This window comes from Parasteatoda tepidariorum, chromosome 1 (assembly GCF_982258835.1).
Source record: "Parasteatoda tepidariorum strain Cologne lab strain chromosome 1, Ptep-v5.0, whole genome shotgun sequence".
Taxonomy (NCBI): domain Eukaryota; kingdom Metazoa; phylum Arthropoda; class Arachnida; order Araneae; family Theridiidae; genus Parasteatoda; species Parasteatoda tepidariorum.
In genome coordinates, this window is record NC_141755.1 from 121,103,898 (window position 1) to 121,123,717 (window position 19,820).

The 19,820-nt window shown below is 26.7% G+C and overlaps 1 long non-coding RNA gene across 3 annotated transcripts in view; it reads left to right on the plus strand.

The window, feature by feature from the left end:
- Positions 1-19,820, plus strand: part of LOC147816831 (uncharacterized) — a 57,207-nt gene that overhangs the window by 18,915 nt on the left and 18,472 nt on the right. For all 3 annotated transcript variants that reach the window (XR_015429161.1, XR_015429162.1, XR_015429163.1), the window contains exons 7-11: positions 1,727-1,879; positions 2,029-2,213; positions 3,582-3,652; positions 5,246-5,302; positions 14,336-14,479. This is a non-coding gene — a long non-coding RNA (uncharacterized LOC147816831). The remainder of the gene's footprint in view (positions 1-1,726; positions 1,880-2,028; positions 2,214-3,581; positions 3,653-5,245; positions 5,303-14,335; positions 14,480-19,820) is intronic.

The window sequence follows — 19,820 nt, forward strand, 5'->3', positions numbered from 1 at the left end:
AATTTTTAAATTATACTTACATTATTAAATTATACTTATATATAGGTATTTTGTGTGAAAAAATAAAAATTGTGTTTTCAAAACACAAGAATCATTTTTAAACAAATCTATATATCATAATCTCTATATATCTTCAATTTCATTGAAGATATTTAACGATATCACTATTGGCAAAAAAATATCTAAATTCACTATTGTAAATATTTTGTAAATTCAAAAATGCATTTTTGAAATGTTTAAAAGTACTCATTCACTTTTTCAATGATAATATAATTAAAAAAAAGAAAACTAATGAACTTTTCTGGAATACAATTGATTAACTTCCAGAATTTAAAAGAACACATCTATGTAAATAGCATGTTGATTTCTCTCTGTTTATTAGTTATGGATTAAAAGCATGTGTAATGAAATATTCTTGCTGCATTTTGTATTATTATAAGCCCTTAAAGGTGCTTTTTTTGTGTTTGTAAGAAGTGCTTAGTTTTCTATCTTTTAAAAGAAATTTTTTTTCCTTGCCGTGTCAATTTAAATTCTAAATCTTCATGCAAAATACAAAAAAATGCTTGATTTCCACAATTTTCTCTGCAATATTTATCAGAAACTAGTTATTTTATCACAATCATGTAAAGTTTTTTAAAAGTTATTGAATTTTATTGATTTTATGTTTATAAATTAAGAACTTTAAACAATTGAAATTTTTTTTATTGGTACACAGATCCTAATTATGATTTTTCTTTTGGAAAGTGATTAAAAATATTTTTTGAGTGCTTAAAAAGTACTTAAAAGGTGCTTATTTTGTGTTGAAAAATATGGCTGAGCACCCTGTTATTACAGTTTGGTCTCCTTTTAAAAAAAACTTATTTACAGTCTTTTCTTTTACCCTGATTCTAGTTAGTAACAAAAGCCTTGTATTTGAAGGCAATACTGTTTATAGCGTCTGCATCTTATTTTACAACTCAGTTTTTTTCTTACTAAAAAAAAATAGATAAATTTTCTGCACTGTCTAAAATTTCTTAAAATGTGAAGATACCATATTTTTGTAAACATTGCTAGTTACATATTCAGCCTATACTTTTGACTAATTCTCACTGATTGATTATTAAGATCACGGACAAAACCTAAAACTAATAAAATAAGAGCATTCTCATTAACCTGTAACATTGTCTACCACATCATTAGTGTATTACTTCATGTTTTCTTATTTTTAAGATTATTTCCAATTTTTTTTTCTTTTTAGTTGGGTTTAACAATGAAAAAAAAACGGCTTTTTGTAGCAATTCAGAAAACCGGAAAAATCAGTTATCCGGAATAGCGATTGTCCCGACCGTTCAGGATAATCGGTTCCCTACTGTATTAATTTTTAACTACTAAGTATATTTGATTTTGTACTTAACATTTGATTTTTGCAATGAAAGAAAAGTTTGATAATTTATGTACCCAAATCATCAAAATAACTTTTAAGTTAAAAGGTTGAAGAAAAGTTGTGTGAAACTGCTGATGTATTGGGTTGTGTAGTTGATTAATTGAGCTGCAAGTTCTGAATTTGTTTATTCTTTATTTTTCACCCTGATATCATGAATTACTCCATACATGAATAAAACTTTTGATCTTGATGCATTCCTTAAATCAGTATGTATTAATATTTGTTTGAATTGCCATTTTGATTTGCCGTCTCTTTTACTGCTTAAAATAACTAACTAACAGAAAACCAGTTTATTTATTTTAGTGAAAGTAAAGAAATTCCCGATTTCAACGTACAACTAGTTTTAAAGGGACCAATTTAGCAAAGTTGTGTCAATTTAGAAGCAACACAACTTTGCATAGCTTGACAATTTGCTTAACTAGAAGTTGCTGTTGCTAGAAGCAAAAGTTCAAAGTGGTAAGTACGGAAATTAAAACAATGGGCAGTTTTTCACAAAATTTCTATTTTATTAATTTAAAAAAAATAAAGATTGTTTATTGTTTACAGCTGTATTACTTTGCTGAATATTGTTTACAGCTGTATTACTTTGTTTAAATTTTATTCAGGGTACTTTATGAAGGAAAGGAGAAAGTCATGGCTGACAGTGAAGTGGTCCTAAATACACCAGGTGGTCATTTAGCAAATGTAAATAATAGTGGTTCAAAAACTTTTTACATATCGGAGGGCAGCTGAAAATGATCCCTGCAATCAACTAGTTGTTAGTGATATGTGTATCATATTAGCAAATAAGGTAATTTATCTTTGCTTCTTCTATTGTCTCTTTTTAATGAGCTTCCAATATCAGTTTAAACACATTACTAAAAAATTTTTAATAATAGCTTTTTATTGTGTTGAAAAAAAGTTTTTCCTGCAGATTTATTTTAAAAAATTTAGAAGGTAACGCCATGAAAGGTCTTTAAAATAATGGTGGTTTGTTTGTTCAGACCTCTAAAATCTGTTTCAAACTAACATTAAGGCTGCATTTTTAAAAGCTCATTCACAATGTTTTTTTTTTTTTTTTCTAATAACAATTTTTTTATTATTTATTTTTTAAATTTTTTTAAAATTGCTGCTGTGAGTATGCAACAGTTATTCTTGACTGTTAGGTTAAATTTGACCTATCTTTAACCAGCTCCATCTATGCTTATTCTGAATATAAAAGAAAGCATCAATATGGAGAAAAGCCACAGTTTTGGAAAAATGAAAAGTATTTATGCTCTAATTTTTTAATATTTAAAAACTCCAATGCTGCATTACCTTAGCTCATAAAATTTGCAAAATATGAGAGTAAGGCATTTGTTTGGATAATTTTTATATGGGTGGGAAAATGACGTAAATTGGCAATTTTTAAAAAGTATGCCAACTTTTAAAATATTTAAGTTATTTGTCTGTTCTAGAGCCTTTTAAATTTTTCAAAGCAAGATGTCACATGTAGTTTAAAATTATAGGTTTGGTTCAAGTGTGAGACACTTAAAATTTGAATTTTTTTTTTGGGGGGGGGGAAGGGAGTTTAAAAAAAAACATTTAACAGTTAAAAAATTATCTCTTGACCAGCTAACCATTGTGGTCAATAGACTGTAACGAGATGGTATACTAATTTAGTTTGGTGTTTTTATCCTGTGTTGCTCTCATAAAATAACATAGTAATTCATGATTGTGAATGTTATATATTCTCTTTAGTTAATAATCTAAATTCACTTTGCTAATAACTTTTTTTTATTAATATTTAATATAATGATTTAGAGTAAATGTTTAATTTTTAACCTGCTTACTAAATTTTTTATAATTATAAAATTTTGCTTTACATAATGCTAAATTTCATTGCCTCATTTTCAGTTTTTATTATTAGTTTATAAAATGTGTAGTTTATTAATTTTATGTAGTTTATTAAATTTATTTTACTCAATAAATGAATAAGTGTTAGATGGTGTATTTTTAATTTTTATTTATCTACTTTTGATTTAATAGATGCATGTGAGTGAATCTGAAAATATGTACATGTAATCTTTTTGTTATTAGGCGAGTGACCATTTTTCTACTATTGCCATAATTTTCTTTTATGAATAATAACAATGAAAATTTGATGTATTTATTTATCTAGCATTTTCTTTGGTATTAGGTTGAGTTAATAATAGCTTCTGCATAGAAAATTGAAAGTGCATGCTAATAGAAGTGAATTCTGCCAAAAGGGTATACTTGAACCTTTTTCGAAATCCAATAAATTAAAAATTATGTCTTTTAATAGTTTTAATATGTCTATTTTATTATTCTTTCCCACTAATGTCATCCAATTATATTTTCTTTTACTTTTTATTTAAAATTTTTCAGTAGTATTGTTGAATTAGTAAAAATATCTTAAACGGTGAGAATATAGTGAAATTGCATATGATTTTGCTTTATCAAAGTGTAAGTAATCTACAAGGAATGCCTACAAAGTTAGATGAATGAAGGCATTAAGCTAGTAAAAGAAACATGAAAACAAAATAACAAGCAACCTTAAAAAGCAACACCAATTACCCACTCAGCACTAATGATAGTCTTTGATTAAGAGTCATGGTGGCTCAGGGGATAGAGTGTTCGCCTTCCAATCAGGTGAACTGTATTCGAATCTCAGCAACAGCTGGTCAATGCGAATTCTGCACCCGGCTAACACCAACCATAGTACCGACGTAAAATATCCTTAGTGGTAGCCAGATCATTGGTTAGATTCCCTTTGTCGTCAGGTTAACCATGAGAGGTTTTTATGGCTATCCTGCCCATGTAACGCAAATGCGGGTTAGTTTCATCTAAAAGTCCTCCACGAAGGCAAATTTCTCCCAATCCTGGTCCCCTTGTCTTCTGGACTGGGTACAAAATTACAATGATACTTAGTTGAATATTAGTAGCCGTAAACCTAAAAATTGGGTTGGCTATTCGTCAACGGTTATAAATTTAAAATAAAATATTTGATTAAGTTGCTATAATGGGTCTGCGTGTACCTCTTTTTGGTTTGATTGAGGCACTGATGCCACACCTCTTTCCTTGTGTTGGATAAAATTGGGACAGATCCTTTGCTTACCAAAATCTTTGTAAATGAACTGCCATTGTTAATTCTGAATCTTCTCATAGACAGTCGTTCAACAGCATCAGTCGCTAATACTTGATATTAATGATTGTCACATATGCTTTATATATAATGGTATGCCACACATGTTTATTGCCAAATCGAATTTCCTTTGTCATAATCCTAGCATGGTTTATTTCCCTTCCTGTAAACATTTAAACCAATTAAAAACAATTTTTCTATTATTAGACATCATTTTGGTGCACCTGGACCAACATTGCATAATCTACATTTTCTAAGGCTGTTAACCAATAAATGTTTTCATATTTATTCACTGTTAATTTCAATTTTATGTTAGATTTCTCGAACCAGCAGGTCAACCACTCCTGTCAGGCTAATCTAATCTTTGCTTTTAGCCATTCCCCACGGATGTAATCCTGCATCTTATGTTATGTTGCTTTACTTTATTTCTATACCATCCACCAAACCATTTAGACTCAACCTGTATTAAAAAAACATACTAAGAAACCATGTTGTGAATATTAATGTGTGTATAATTATAAATTGAAATTAGTACATTTTATCAGAATTTCTATAATTTAAATTGAAGTAAATTTGAATTATTTATGTTTTAATGCCATGAGAACATTAATGTTGTAAAAGGATAAATTTTTTATTTTTCCCCCTAAATTTGTATGTTTAACATTAAAAAAATTATTAAAAATTAAATTATTTTTTAGAATGAAAATCCACTTCATGCATTTTGTGAAATCAACAGAAATTTAAATAAAGGAGTGGTAAGTATCTTTTTTTCTCCAATGGTGTGAAATACTATATGATATATGTTAACTACTACTTTTAATAAGTTATTACTTTTTAGTGACTTGTGATTGAAATTATCTTCATAACTTACCTTTCAGAATATTTGCTTTCTTGAGCTGACATGACCCTAAAGCATATTTGTCATCTTTTTATTTAGTTTATTTCTTTTTTTCCCTTCCTTTTTAACATAATTTCTTTTTTGTTGTTGTTTGTTTTTGTTTTGTTACCTTGCCAGGATTGCGACTCCATGAAAATAAGGAAAGCCTGGAAAATACAGGGAATTTAAAAATCATCTAAATTAATGGGGGAAATGCAGGTGTTTTTTTATTTTATTTTTTACAAACTCGGAATTTTGTTTCTTATTTTTGTCTTTTGAAAATTTTCAACCATTTAAAAGTGATCTATGAGATATTTAAGGATGATATTTTAGCTATACTAAACTATTTAAATTTCTTATAGCATTATTTAACTATGTTCATCTGTTCTTTTTTTTTCTTAAGTTTTTTAGCAATTAACACTAGTGTAATAGCCCAAAATAGCTCACACAAGAGCACAGTAATTGTTGTGTTGCTTCTTAATATATTGTGTATAATATGTACACAGAAAACACAGGGAATTTTGTTTTTCCTGCCAGATTTGAGTGTTAACCTTGCTTGCTCAGTTAGCACAATGTATAGCTGATTTTAAACAATATGCATGTTATAAAACTGAAACATTCAATTAGTTCTATATTTATAATTATTTTTCATATGTTTTCTCCTTCTATGTTGTTTTTGGATAGAAAGAATCCATTATAATAGTAAACACCATTTTCAAATTCTCATTATATTTTTAAGAAATTTAACCTAACAAGTAGAGACTTGTTTAAATAATTTATGTTTAAAAATCAAACGATATTTACAAATAAAATGTTTCAACTGTACAAAATATGTAGAGGTGAAATTCTTTGATCGTTTTGCAGATTGCTTTGGTTTGTTGATTAAATTCTAATTCTTAATTAAATTCTTATTTTGCTGTTAATTGAAACTTAATTAAACATTTTGATGAAATGTCTTATCTATATTTTTGTTTAAAAATATCAATATTACAATTAAAATAGTTAAGATCTTATGATTTTAAATCAATGAATATTTTTTTCTGTTAAGTATTTTCATCAATATGTTTTTAAAGATCCAGCTTATTTTTAAATGGAGAAAAGTATAACTGTGTGAAATCACTCAGTATTTTTCTTAAGTTATCTTACTAACTGCTCTGAAGTATTGTATTTTGCTAAAAGTTACAGGGAACTGGGTTAAAATTCAGATTTCAAATCAGCCTGAAAAAGAAGTTATTGACCTAGAAAAATTGAAGACCTAGAAAATGAATTTTTATTTATTTATTTATTTATTTTTTTTGAAGTATGACTTAAACTTGGATTTTGATTTATTTTTGGTAAAGATCTGAATTTTTTCGAAAGGTTTGAAGGTGATTACCCATAAACAGTCTTATGTTTGAAATTCTATAAAATGTCAAGAATTATTTAAACCCAAGAGAGTGAGTTGAAGATGTTTTATGTATGTTTTTCATAATGATGCATAATGCTATCATAGAATGTGTAACAGATAATGATTTTATATCGATAATGATGCATATAACTTTAAATTTTCAATACTTTAAAGATTTTATTGGCATTGTCTCTTTTTTTTTATCTGCAGTTATTATTCTCGAGTGTTTTTTTAACTAACACATCGTATAGCCGTGTGCATTATTTTTTAGAATTGTGCATTTGGATTATGAGAATATTTTCTCTGAAGTTAAATTGAATTCTGTATTAGGTCTTTTAAAATAGTAAGCAATTTATTATTTTTAGCTATAAAATATGTGTCAAATAATACTTTTATAAACTGTAACACAAAATACTAAATTTTTATTGCACATTTATTTAATAGCTTGTGAGTTAAGCATAAATTGTTCACTCTACTATTTTTTATGTGTGATCTGTTTTTAATACTTTCTAACATTTTTAATTTGTAAAAAGGCAATCCAAATGCAGCTTTTGATTTTAAAAAAATGTGCTATATTCTGGAAGATTCTGTATATTTTACATTTTGCTGTTCTTTCTTAATAAATTAATCACAGCTTTTAGACAATTCGCAATTGCTTGGATTTATCTTTGTTCATTTGTTTGTGCAACATCGCTTTTTAGATTGAAACAGTTTTCATAGGTGTTATAAATAATAACAAACATATCAAAATATGGAGTACCATGGAAACTATAACGTCATCCAAAGTAACAAGTTTTTTCTTTACAAACATTTTTGAAATGCATGTTTTTAAAACATGTTTTTTACTAAAATTGTAGATACAGTAGAGAACCATGTATCTGGTATCCAGATAACGGGGGGAAATTTTGCTAGGTTATCCCAGGGCTAAAGAGAATACAAGGGCTAGTTCACTCCGCTCTTAGAGCTGAAGCGACGATTTCCCTCCTTATGACGTCACTGTGTCCACAGATCTCGGAGATCGCAAGCAAAGATATGATAACTTTGCATCTTTCTCTTTGTAAAAATAAGTTAGACTTTTTCTGGTTATTAGCCTTCAAACTTTACGTAATTAACACATTATTTCCGTTCATAAACATAGTTCAAAAAAAACTTTCTTGGTTATTATATTAAAAAAATACCATTTTAAACTTATAAAAATGTTTTGCTAGTTGGTGAAAATGACACGATAAATACTTTATTTTAAAAAGTTCAGTTTTAACTATTAAGAAAAATGAAGGCATATATCGACACTTTTTTTATCTACATATTCTTTTATAAAGAGAAGTTAAGTTAAATTTAGAATCCCTGATTTTTAGCAATTTGTTCATACTTAATCATTAGGAAACATCAACCTTAAACGCTAATTACTGAAACAAAATAATAATTTAGGTTCATAATGACATTAGAAATTTTACAGTTGTTTATAGACATTTAAATTTACGATGATATAATTTATAGATATTTAAATTTAAGAGAATATAATTTTTAAAAAAAATCATAAATATTTAGAATAACTACATTAAAAAATATGTTATGTAATTAGGAGAATTTCAACTATATATTTTATTTATACTTTTTACTTACATTTAAATTTTCTTTGACTTTATCTATTTTTTAATTCTTTTCACCTGCCTTTCTTTATGAAGTAACGAGGCGGTTTCTATTTAATGAATTTTTATAAAAGTTCTTTACGACAGAATAAACGTATTGCTATTTTATATTAACTGTGTCATTTCGGAATCCATTCTTTACATAGTTGTTCATTTACTTTAGGGAACACGCGAAAAATTATACTTTTTCCTTTTGTTTTTATATCAGAATTTTTGCAAGTCGCAATCGCGCAAACTGGCATTTCAATAATAGTTTTAAATTCTTGTAAATTCACTGCAAAAACTGAGGAAAGTCATTATAGAAAATAACAAATGTCTTAGAATATCACGCAAAAAGAAATGATCCAATATTAGTTAGATCTAGTAAGGCCAAACGCTCCGTTCTTGAAGTAAAAGTACGAGCTTTGCGCCTTGAAAATAGGTTACTGTACCATCTTAAAATGTTGCATCCTGTAATGAGAATGGAAAACACTTTTATTAAGTCAGTAAGATATCTGGCAACAGTAACTCCAATCATTATAAATCCAGAAGAGGCATCTTTGTTACGTGGAGAACCAGAAGGTTATTCTTCTGACTCAAATGAATATGCACCAATTGATGTGTTTTGGAACTATTTTGTGACTTGTGATTTGATGTGTTTTTGTGTGTACTTGGAATATTTTGTGAAGAAAGATAATTTGGGAAACATCAAATATCCTCTTATAACAAAGCTTTTTAAAGCTCTTTTGTGCATACCACATGGGAATGCCGATCCAATATCAAGATTCATATTCATGAGCTTTTGAAACCCAATATCATGGCTCATAATGACCCATTTTAAACATCTATTTTTGCATTTAAAGCTGATTTGAAAACTACGCAGTGCTATTCATATTAACAAAATGTAAAAATTACATGCATCATGGTTCGTATTTGCGCAATATAAAAATTCAATATTGCAAGTAGTATTTCCACAGTTTTAAAATCCAATAGCTTGATTCATATTGAACAATTTTAAAATCCAATATCGCAATTCCACTGAGAAGTAATTTTTTTCTTGAATTAGTTACTATAAAGGTGTGATATTTTCCATTAGTATTTCATTTAATTATTAATGTCAGTTAAAAAGATTATTATGTTAAATATGAAACATGTATGTATGGCATATAAATTAATATCTAGATGTCACTGTTGTGTACAGAAAATTTTCAGGGTCTTTTACTTCGTGTCACAATCACCTCTGTTACTTACTCTCTTCTTCATGTTGCATGTACTAAAATTCAGAAATTTCTGATACCGTCTAATGGCCAACTGTAACATCTTTAACAGTAATGCAATTTTAAAAATTAAAAATTTTATATGATTGGAAAAACTTTTGATAATGTGAGGCATTTCTTTTAAACTGTGTTCAAATGGATCAAGGAGACCAGGGAAAACCTGGAATTATCAGGCAATTTGTTTACAAAGACCTGGAATATTCCTATATAATGCCTAGAAAATGACCAGTATTAAAATTGTTAGTAACAGTAACCAGTTATTGAGATTCAAGTTAAATAATTCTAACATCTATTACAATTATTTGTTGTAAAAGTTTCACATTTTAGTCAAACTGAAATGTTCCCTTTGTTCATTTAATAATAATCTTTTACACAGAAAATCTAATATTTCACATTATAAATAAAAGAATCAAAGTTTTCTGATGAACGTAGGGCTCGATTTTCATTTGAATTTACTAGGGAATTTTTTTTCTTAAATTTAGTGGGAACCCTGTTTAAGCATTCTCAAAATATGAACAACATTACAAAATTCATTTTTAAAAATTTTTAAAAAAATTTTTAAGTATGAAATAAAGTAATTTTTGGAATTTTACAAAATGCAAAAAATAATCCCATGTTTATTTTAACATATTATAACAAAACGCACATGAGGTGCATTGTAGAAGAAAAGAGCAATTTGGTGTCTACTGACTGACAATTTTTTAGTGTTATATTTTATCACCCTGTGACTGATTAGCAACTGTTATTCCGCTACGCTATTTCATTTACTGTAGCATTTTTTTAAGTAGTTTGTTGAACTGTTTCTTATTTCTGAGTTTTTCCTGCAATTAAAATCTGTATAGTTATCCTAATATAGATCATGCATGAGCATAGTGATTGTGTATTCCCTCTTAATATATTGTTTATAATATGTAACAGGGAATTTTTTGTTCAGATTTGAGTGGCAATCCTTAATCGGTCTTTATTAGTTTTCTTTAGATTTTTAAAATATGTTGAAAATAAATATTGAAAATAAATGTTGAAAATAAACGTAACCACAATATACTTCACTACAGCTAGAAATTTCACTGTGAGTAGCACTGTACCAGCTATCAAAAATACATAACAAAATTAAGTTGATGAATTTACAAAAAAATCAATACCAGGAAAGCAGGGGGTCTATCCAAAATGGAAAAATTTGGCAAGGGATCTGCGAAACAAAAAGGTTCAGGAGCCTCTGGTTTAAACAATATTTTACAAGTATAAAAAAATCATTTTTTCTTGAATAATATCTAATTTCATGCTTGAAGTTCCTTTCACATCAGTACAAAGACCAAGGATTTTAATTGAAGTATGCCATAATTTTATAGTTCTCCAAATTTTAACGGTTTAGTTTTTACTGTTGTCTAAATATCTCATTTATCCTAACGTCTAATTTTGACGTATCTTATTTATTTATGTCATCTAAGAAATTGATTAAATCAGATAATGATTTGGATATGTTGTTAATGGATATGTTTGGATAAGGAAAAGTAACTGAATATAAAATTTAAAGACTCATTACTTTAAAAAAAATTATTTTCTAGTGAAGGCAAATGAATGATCATGTTGTATTTTCCCTCTCGCTTTCTGATTATACTATTACGCTTGCCCAACAGGGAGATACACAGCTGCCACTTACGTATGTGCAAATAGAATTTAGTTTTGGTGTCTCATTGAAATATGTTTGATCAGTATTCAGGTAGTCATCTCTATGTACAAAAAAAAATATCGTAAAAGCTACCACCTACTCCAACACCGCTATTTTGTGTTTTTAACTTAATGTTGCATTTTGCTTGCTGCCCAAAAACTATAACACCTAGAAACTTAAATTACTAAGGCATGTAGAAGACTGTTCAGGAATTATGATGCTATTAAAAAAAATTAACATTCTATTATTTGTTCAAGAATTATTAACTGTTAAACTTGTTGTAAAAAATACCATACAGGCCCCTCTACAGTCCTTAAGAATTCAACTACTGAGTTGAAATTTGGCATGCTGAAAGGGCCACATTTGTATATGAACTTAACACAAAGTTTTTTTTTTTCTAAAATTCCAATTTGATTAAATGGCATTGCAATTTAATGTGCCTTTTTTGCAAACTCTTTCTCTACTTCCCCATGTTTTTGTTGTTGATTAACTTTAAATTATACTTTGTTGCCTAACATCTATAAGACTTAGAAACTTAAAATTACAAAGGTGTGAAGAATAGTACACAAAATGTTCTAGGGAATTAGGTATATATGATTCCATTGTTAGTTTAAGAATTATTGACTGTTAAACTTGTAGTAAAAAAAAAAGAAGAAAAAAAGCACATGTTCGTCAATCTACTATCTGTAAAACGTAACTACAGAGGTAAAATTTAATTAGCTAGTTGTACCATTTTATACTTTGATTTATTCTCAGCCTTTTTAAAAATTCGCATTTGTTCAAAAGCTATTGCAAACTTAAGTCAGTTTTTTTTCAGTTTATTTTTCTTTAAATATCGACTATTTATCCATTATTGTAAAAAAAATTTATTATAAAATTCTTGCTAGAGTCAAATCAATCTGAAGTAGCAAAAGAAAAAAAGAGATTGTGTGTTGCCCATTATAAATCTTAACATTTATAGTGACATTTTTTAAAAATAAAATTCAATGCAGAGTTTCCTATTTTAGTTATGGGACAAGTAAAATTACTTCTCATTTATTTACATGTTAACGAAATATTCTGTGTTTCTGTCGAAAATATTGCTGTTGAAGAAATAAAAATCAATTATGAGGGTTGGAAGGCGGAGATTCCCAGTATAATAAATTTGTTAAGTGTAATCTCTCTAGGTATCTTAAATATAAAAAAAAGTTTATTTTAAATGTATGTAAAATAAAATAAACTTATTTTTAGTAAATGAAAAGTTTTTTTTTTTTTTTAAAGGAAAAGTTTTTTTTTAAAGAAGTATTAATTTAACAGGGGAAGAATGCTTTATTTCAAACCCAAAGCTTTCGTTGTTTTTCTGGAGAGCATATTTGTAAAGAAAGCACATTTTATGTCATCTTTAATTAAACAATCAACCTCGTAAGTGTCCCAGTTATTATTATCATTCGAAAAATTGGGAATATATATATATATATATATATATATATATATATATATATATATATATATTTAAAAGAAAGTTTTTTTCTGAATTCAATTTATTAAAACTTTTTTCGCTCCAAAAATACTTGGACTAACATAATCTTACCATTTAATAAGTTATAAATCTCAATATTTATAGTAAAAATTTTTTTAAAAAAAGGAAAACTTTATAGATAGTTATAAGTACTATTCCCAATTTTAGTTGTTATATATTTCGTCCACAAATAAAGCAAAGCCTCCTAATATATTAAATATCTTAAGTGTAATCTCTTTTGATATTTTAAATTTTAAAAAAATATTTATTAATTTTAAATGTATGTAAAGAAACAACTTATCTGTGTAAAAGAAAAGTTTTTTTAAAAAAAATAAGTATTAATTTAAAGTGGAAAAAAAGAAGTGCATCACCTTTATTTCAAACCAAAAGCTTTAATTTTTTTTCACTGGAGAACATATTCGTAAAGAAAGCACATTTGATTAAACAGTCATCTTCGTAAGTGTCCTAGTTTTTTCCTTTAAAAACAAAAAAACAAAAATTTATGAAAAAATAATTAGTTTTTTATGAATTCAATTAGAGCCTTTTTCCACTCCAGAAATACTCGGACTATCTCTTAGTACATTTATCCACTGATATTCCTACATTTATTGATTTTTCAAAGGAAATCAATTAAAATAATAAAAAGAGAAAAAGTTAATATGCAAAAGATCCTTTCGCAATAAATTTCTAACTAACTCCCTGGCATTACAGTCCATGTTGGACCATGGTCTCACTAACAATTTTCCTCCAAAGTCGCCTGTCTTTAGCTCTTTGTTTCCAGTATGAGACTTTTAGAGTCTTAAGGTCTTTTTCTACCTCGTCACCATCTCTTGGCCGGTATTCCTCTTTTCCTCTGGCACTGCCTCTTGAATATTTTCTTAATGACTCTGTTTTCCTCCATTCTTTCAAGGTGTCCTAGCCATTGACTTCTCTTTGCTTTTACGTAATTTATTATACCTTTTTCTTTAAATGGTCTTGCAATTTCAAAATTGTATCGCCTTCTCCACAGATCACCCTCTTTGACTGGTCCAAAAATAATTCTAAGAATTTTCCTTTCCAGGTAATCAGCATTTTTTCTTGTTTCTGGGTTGGAGTCCATGTCTCTGATCCATAGATAAAGGTGGGTCTGATTATAGTTTTATAAACCTGAAGCCTCGTTATTACTTTTGATGTTAGCAATCTCTTAAGTGCAAAATAACTGCGATTTCTAGCATTTAGTCTTGCTTAATCTCTGGCATAATATCATTGCTTTCAGTGACAACTGAACCCAAGTACTTAAATTCCCTAACTCAATAAATTTCACTTAGAATATTATTTGACATGTCTTCAATTTAATATCGTAAAAACAATTATAATTTTAATTGCATACTTTATTAATTATTTATTTTTATCTTCTAGGCTTATTAAATATTTAGCTTTTTATCTGCACATTTTCAATTTTGTTCTTTTTAGGGGTGCTTCTTTTATTCAGTTGCTGAAAAATGTCGGACCAGACAAATGCTTTAAAATCCTACTGTTTGCCCTGACTGAACAAAAGATACTTTTCCATTCACGGGGCCTGATGTTTTGACTAGTGTAGCCGAAGCTGTAGTAATGGTAACTGTTTTTCTATGTAGATTTATAAGACTCGTTATAAGCATAGTTAAGATAAGAGGAAATTTTCTCTTTTCACGCTTGCTATTAAAATGTGTATTACCGAAAATTACACCAAATTAATTGTTTTGTTCTTCTAAAAATTATCGTGACATGTTAGGTGTGTAGTGATTGGCTCAGGGCTAGAGAGCGAGTTGTTCACGCTCCTAATTAAATAATTAAAATGAAGACTATATACATATTTATATAACCGTCATTGTACAGCCGACCCAATTTTTGGGTTTACGACTATTAACGTTCACCTCTGTATCCTAAGTATAAAGTTAAGTAAGGTTTGTCAACAGCTCACAGACTGAAAATTTTATTTTCAATCATTAAAAGAAATTCACTAATTTTGCTGTCTAGAAGCATAGTATCCTTTTTAGGCTAATTATATTATATATATTACATTTAGGCTAATTATATTATATTCTTATTTATATTAGGCTAATTTATAAACTTAAAAATTATTCTATCAATGCACACACATAAAATTAAGATAGAAGCAAGTTAAGACAAACCAGAAATGGTGAAAATCAGAACTCATTTGTCTTGTATACCGTTAAAAACAAATTTTGTGATTGCTGTTAAAATATATTTTATAGTTGCCCCACTTAATAAATATGAGCTGTTATTTAAGAGAAGTCAATTAGCTATTTATTAGCAATTTTTTATGCTATTTATAAGAAGAAATGACAATGATCAGGAATTACCCCAGTGAACAATAATTACCCCATCTATAAGGGGCAGCATTTGATAGAGTTTCCTATAATCAATTATAATGTTTACAGTAGATGTGAAACAATTAAACAAAAGCTTACACTATTTTTATATCAAAGAAAAATAAAGTAACTCAATATATTTTTTATTAAGAGAAGGAGGATGATCTTTGCAGAAATGTACACATTTTGAAACCCATCTTTGAAATGGAAAATACAGAAAGCAGTTTCAAGGATACTTATTTTATTAGATTAAACAAAAAACTATTATTAAGTAAATGTAGTTATACTTTAGGAAAGTGTACAAGCATTCTTGTCCATGTCTCAAATTAAAAAAATATATTTATATTTTTGTAAATAAAACTTAGGTGATCATTATTTTCCCCAGAAGCAGAGTGATCGTGAATTACCCCGGGTAACCTTATTTCACAAAATATGGGATAAAATTCATGTCACTGAGACAAAATAATGTTTCACTATATGTTCTTACCTTCTTTTCTGTTGACTACTGGATTGGCATTTCTTGGATCTTTCATCCTGTCTTTCCATAAAAGAAAAGGAATTAATTAGAATATGATCGTCATAAAAACAGTTAAAAATCAACAAAATCAAAACTGTTTCTTATATTTTATAATTTTTGTTAAAAACAATTTTTTTACTTAAATGAAATTAATTTTGATTTAAATGAAGGAGAAAGATCATGTATTAAAATTATGGCAAATATTTTTATTTTTAGTAACTGACAATAAATTGAGTGTTTAACAACTATCTTTTTTATGCTCAATGCATATTGTATTTTAGCATAAACTACTGATGATTTTGATAAAAAATAATTATAATTGGAAAAGACTATAAAATTTAGTCGTGAATTGTAGGGGGAAATTTAGAGGACAGGTCTAAATCTAAAGTAAATAATTAGACCTGAAACTTTAACTTATTATGCATCGTTTTTTGAAGTTGGATAAAATATGTGAACTACTAAATATTTAATAATATTAGAATAAAATTACAAAATAATAATAAGTTAAATATTTTTCTAAAATAATGAAGTTGTTTTTAAAGTGAAAAATTTTCTCTTACAATTTTTTTGATTCTAATTTAGAAAAAGAATAAGATATGTATGAAAAAAATAAGACATTAGCCAATTAGAATTAAAATAAATAGATAAATTCTAAATAAAGCTTTTGTTATTCAGGCCTCCCACTCAATTTTAGAAATAAAATTTCCTGAATTTTTGAGAAAACTTTTCAGCAATTTCTGGATTATATATTTCATCTACACAGTTAGCATCACAAATTAAATTTTAATTAAACAATTAATTAAAGTTACTTTATTGTTGAAAATATGTCAAATATAAGTTTCTTAAAAACAAAATTTTTAAAGGTATATTTTAGAATTAACAACTATATAAAAACAGATAAAATCTCAAAATAGTAAATTAAAATAATAACCATGAAATAATATTCTAATTTCAATTAAAAAAAATTGAACCTTAATTTTGAAGTAAATTAATTTTATAACAAATTTAATTTTAAAACGTAATAATAGTTTTATAACAAATTAATTCATTTTATAACAAATTTAATTGTAAAATTAAACTTAATATAAAGATTTGAAATGTTCTTATACTTTTACAGCAATTCATTAAATGCAAAAAGAAAAAAGATAAAAACAACAAAATAAAAATTAGAAGTAAGGTCCTTCTATTTAATATGTCATTTTGTTATTCATTTATTTAGTAAACAAAATATATTATATTGAGTATCAAAACAAATAAATTGTTTATAAATATTTGTTTTATTTATTTATTTTTTGGTGGCTTAAAAATTATTTAAAATTACATCTCATATCTAATCAAAAGTATTTTTTGAAACAATAATTGACGCCCGCGGTTTAGATTATTCAAATAATGTTTTTTTACAGTCCTTCAAAGAAAAAAAATGGCTACCGAAATTGAGCAAATTATTAAATTAAGCAATGCTTCTGAAAAATGAAAGAAACATTTGTTATTAATGACTAAGAAATTATAAATTCTTCTTTTATTAGATAGAGTTAATTGAACTTTTATTTATGAAAAAAATCTTCTAATTCATTTTAAAACTAAACTAGCAGCTTACAGGAGAGCATAAAATGAAATAGCCAACTAAAAAATTATTGTTATAGAACATAATTTCTAAAAACTTAACAAATACAATTAAAACGAATAAAACTAATTATAAAAAGTATGTAATTAATAAAATAATTGCATGAGCTGAGGAGAAAAAACATTTTACTTACTTGCTCTTTTAAAGTGTTTAGTTCTCTCTTTTTGCAACGAAGAAAGTAGACCCCTTCGGGACTAGGGACTAAGCAAAGATTCATTTGGCAAGAAAGTTTTTAAAAAAGGAGTATTTATCTCCTTTTTTTAGAAAACTTTCTCGCCTAACGAATCTGTACAATCAAGGACCACCTACTGGGCAGATTTTCCCTACTTGAAAAGAATGTTTCTTAGAATTGGGGGTAAGGAACAAAATGTGCTTCCTTCCCGTCTCTCTCCCACATTCTTTTTACTTCAAGGACTTCAAACATACTTATCTGGTGATTTCAAACAGTAATCAATATCTATTTTGAATTATTAAAAACTATTTCTGGTCCACATAATAAAAAACTAATATGCACTGAAACCTTTTATTAACTATTAGCGATAAGCAAGCTTTCTCAATTAAAAAATTATTGAAATCAAAATTCATTTCAGTACTTTTCGTAAGCAAATTTTTTATACATATAAACTGGGAAATAATGCTTACATATATGTTTTGATTCGCGAAGCAGTAAATTAGAATATCGTTTCTTTATAATAAACAGTAAAGCTGCTATAATTAAACAGATTTAAGTAAATAAACCATTTTTTTGTTTTTCATCAGCTTTTCAACAGTTTTAGTATATAAAAAACACGTTCTCTTTTTATGAAATATTTTTTATAAATAATTCAGTATCTTTAATCGGGCAAATTTATTTACATTAGCAAACTGGCTGTGCAAAATATAATATTAGTATTACAAAATCATAAATTAATAAAAAATCTATATTTTTTCGTCCAAAAGTCTTTATAAATTACTTCCCTCGTTAAAAAAAGAAAATTATGTTTTTTTATGAATGAATGCATGAAGACTGTGTTATTTTATATCATTCACTTACATCACTGAATAATAATTATATTTTTGGTTAAAAGCTAATTATCTCAAAGATTTGAAATCCTAAATAGCCAACTGCAACAAATTCATTGCCTTGGATACTTTAAACAAGAATTTGAAGTTACTTTACTTTTCCACTAAATACTTACTTCTTTTAACTATCTTCATAAGGATAATGATGTTCTTTTAACTTTCTTACAGATGATATTCTATTTAGCTATGCAGATTTATACTTTCTATGACATTAAAATTCACGATTTTTAAATTCTTTAACATAAAAATCTTAACTTTAAAACTTTATTTTATTTACTTTTAAGCAACAACATTGATTTTAGAAATCCATTATTAGTTTTCACACAGTTTTAAAACATGCATAGAATATTTTTGAAGTAACATCAGTTTTTATTTTGCTATTATTCGCATAACTATAACTGGTAAAAAAAGTTATTTTTCTTTATCATTTGAAACTTTAAATATTTTATTAAATGCATAGTTAAAAATTACCTGTCTATTTTTTGTTCAAAAATAATTCCACTTACACAAAAATAAAAAATAAAAACTAGCAGGCTTTACCCTTATCTTACTCCGCTCACCAACTCCCGTAATTGCTTATCATTCATTCATCATTGTTTTTTTTTTTCTTTATATATACTTCCTTAAGCTGCAATATTTTTCACTTTTCACAAAACACATAACATTTTATTTTCAAAATATACAAGTATTGTATTTTATGTAAGAACATTTTGTTAAGCATAATGAAATAGAGGATTTAGTAAATTTGAAAAATAATTATCTCTACTTGGAAAAAAAAATAACTTAAGGAATACAGATTGTGTAATTCAATTCGAAAAAATAATGAGAAGTAATTTTGATCGTTAACAAGACTTATCAAAGTTTAAATAGGGAATGGTTTTAACGTGATTTATTAAGTTTATTGCTTTTAAAAATGTCAATATAAATATTAAGAGTGATATTAGGCAACATACAAATCTCTCTCTTGCTGTCTTTCGCTACTTTTGATTGACAACAAATTGAGCGCAAGCTTATAAAATAAATTTTTATGACAATTGATAAATAGTCAATATTTAAAGCAAAAAAAAGAAAAAAACTTTAAGAAAGGTATAACGAATGAGTATTTAAATTTGCAATTGCTTTCGAACATATTGGAATTTCAAAACAAAATTCTTGTTAAGTTTACACATAAATCCACTATTTCAGCAAATTGTATTTTAACCAAGTTACCTTTCAGCTAACTATGCAAAGAAAAAGTTTTGCTTAAATTACCGCATTCTATGATAATAAATTTTTTTCAAAACAAAACCATAACTCTGTTAATAAAACCAAGTATTTAAACCATTTATTTGGTAATTTTTTTGTTAAAATGATAGCAGTTTACCGGTTACTCTAGCTTTC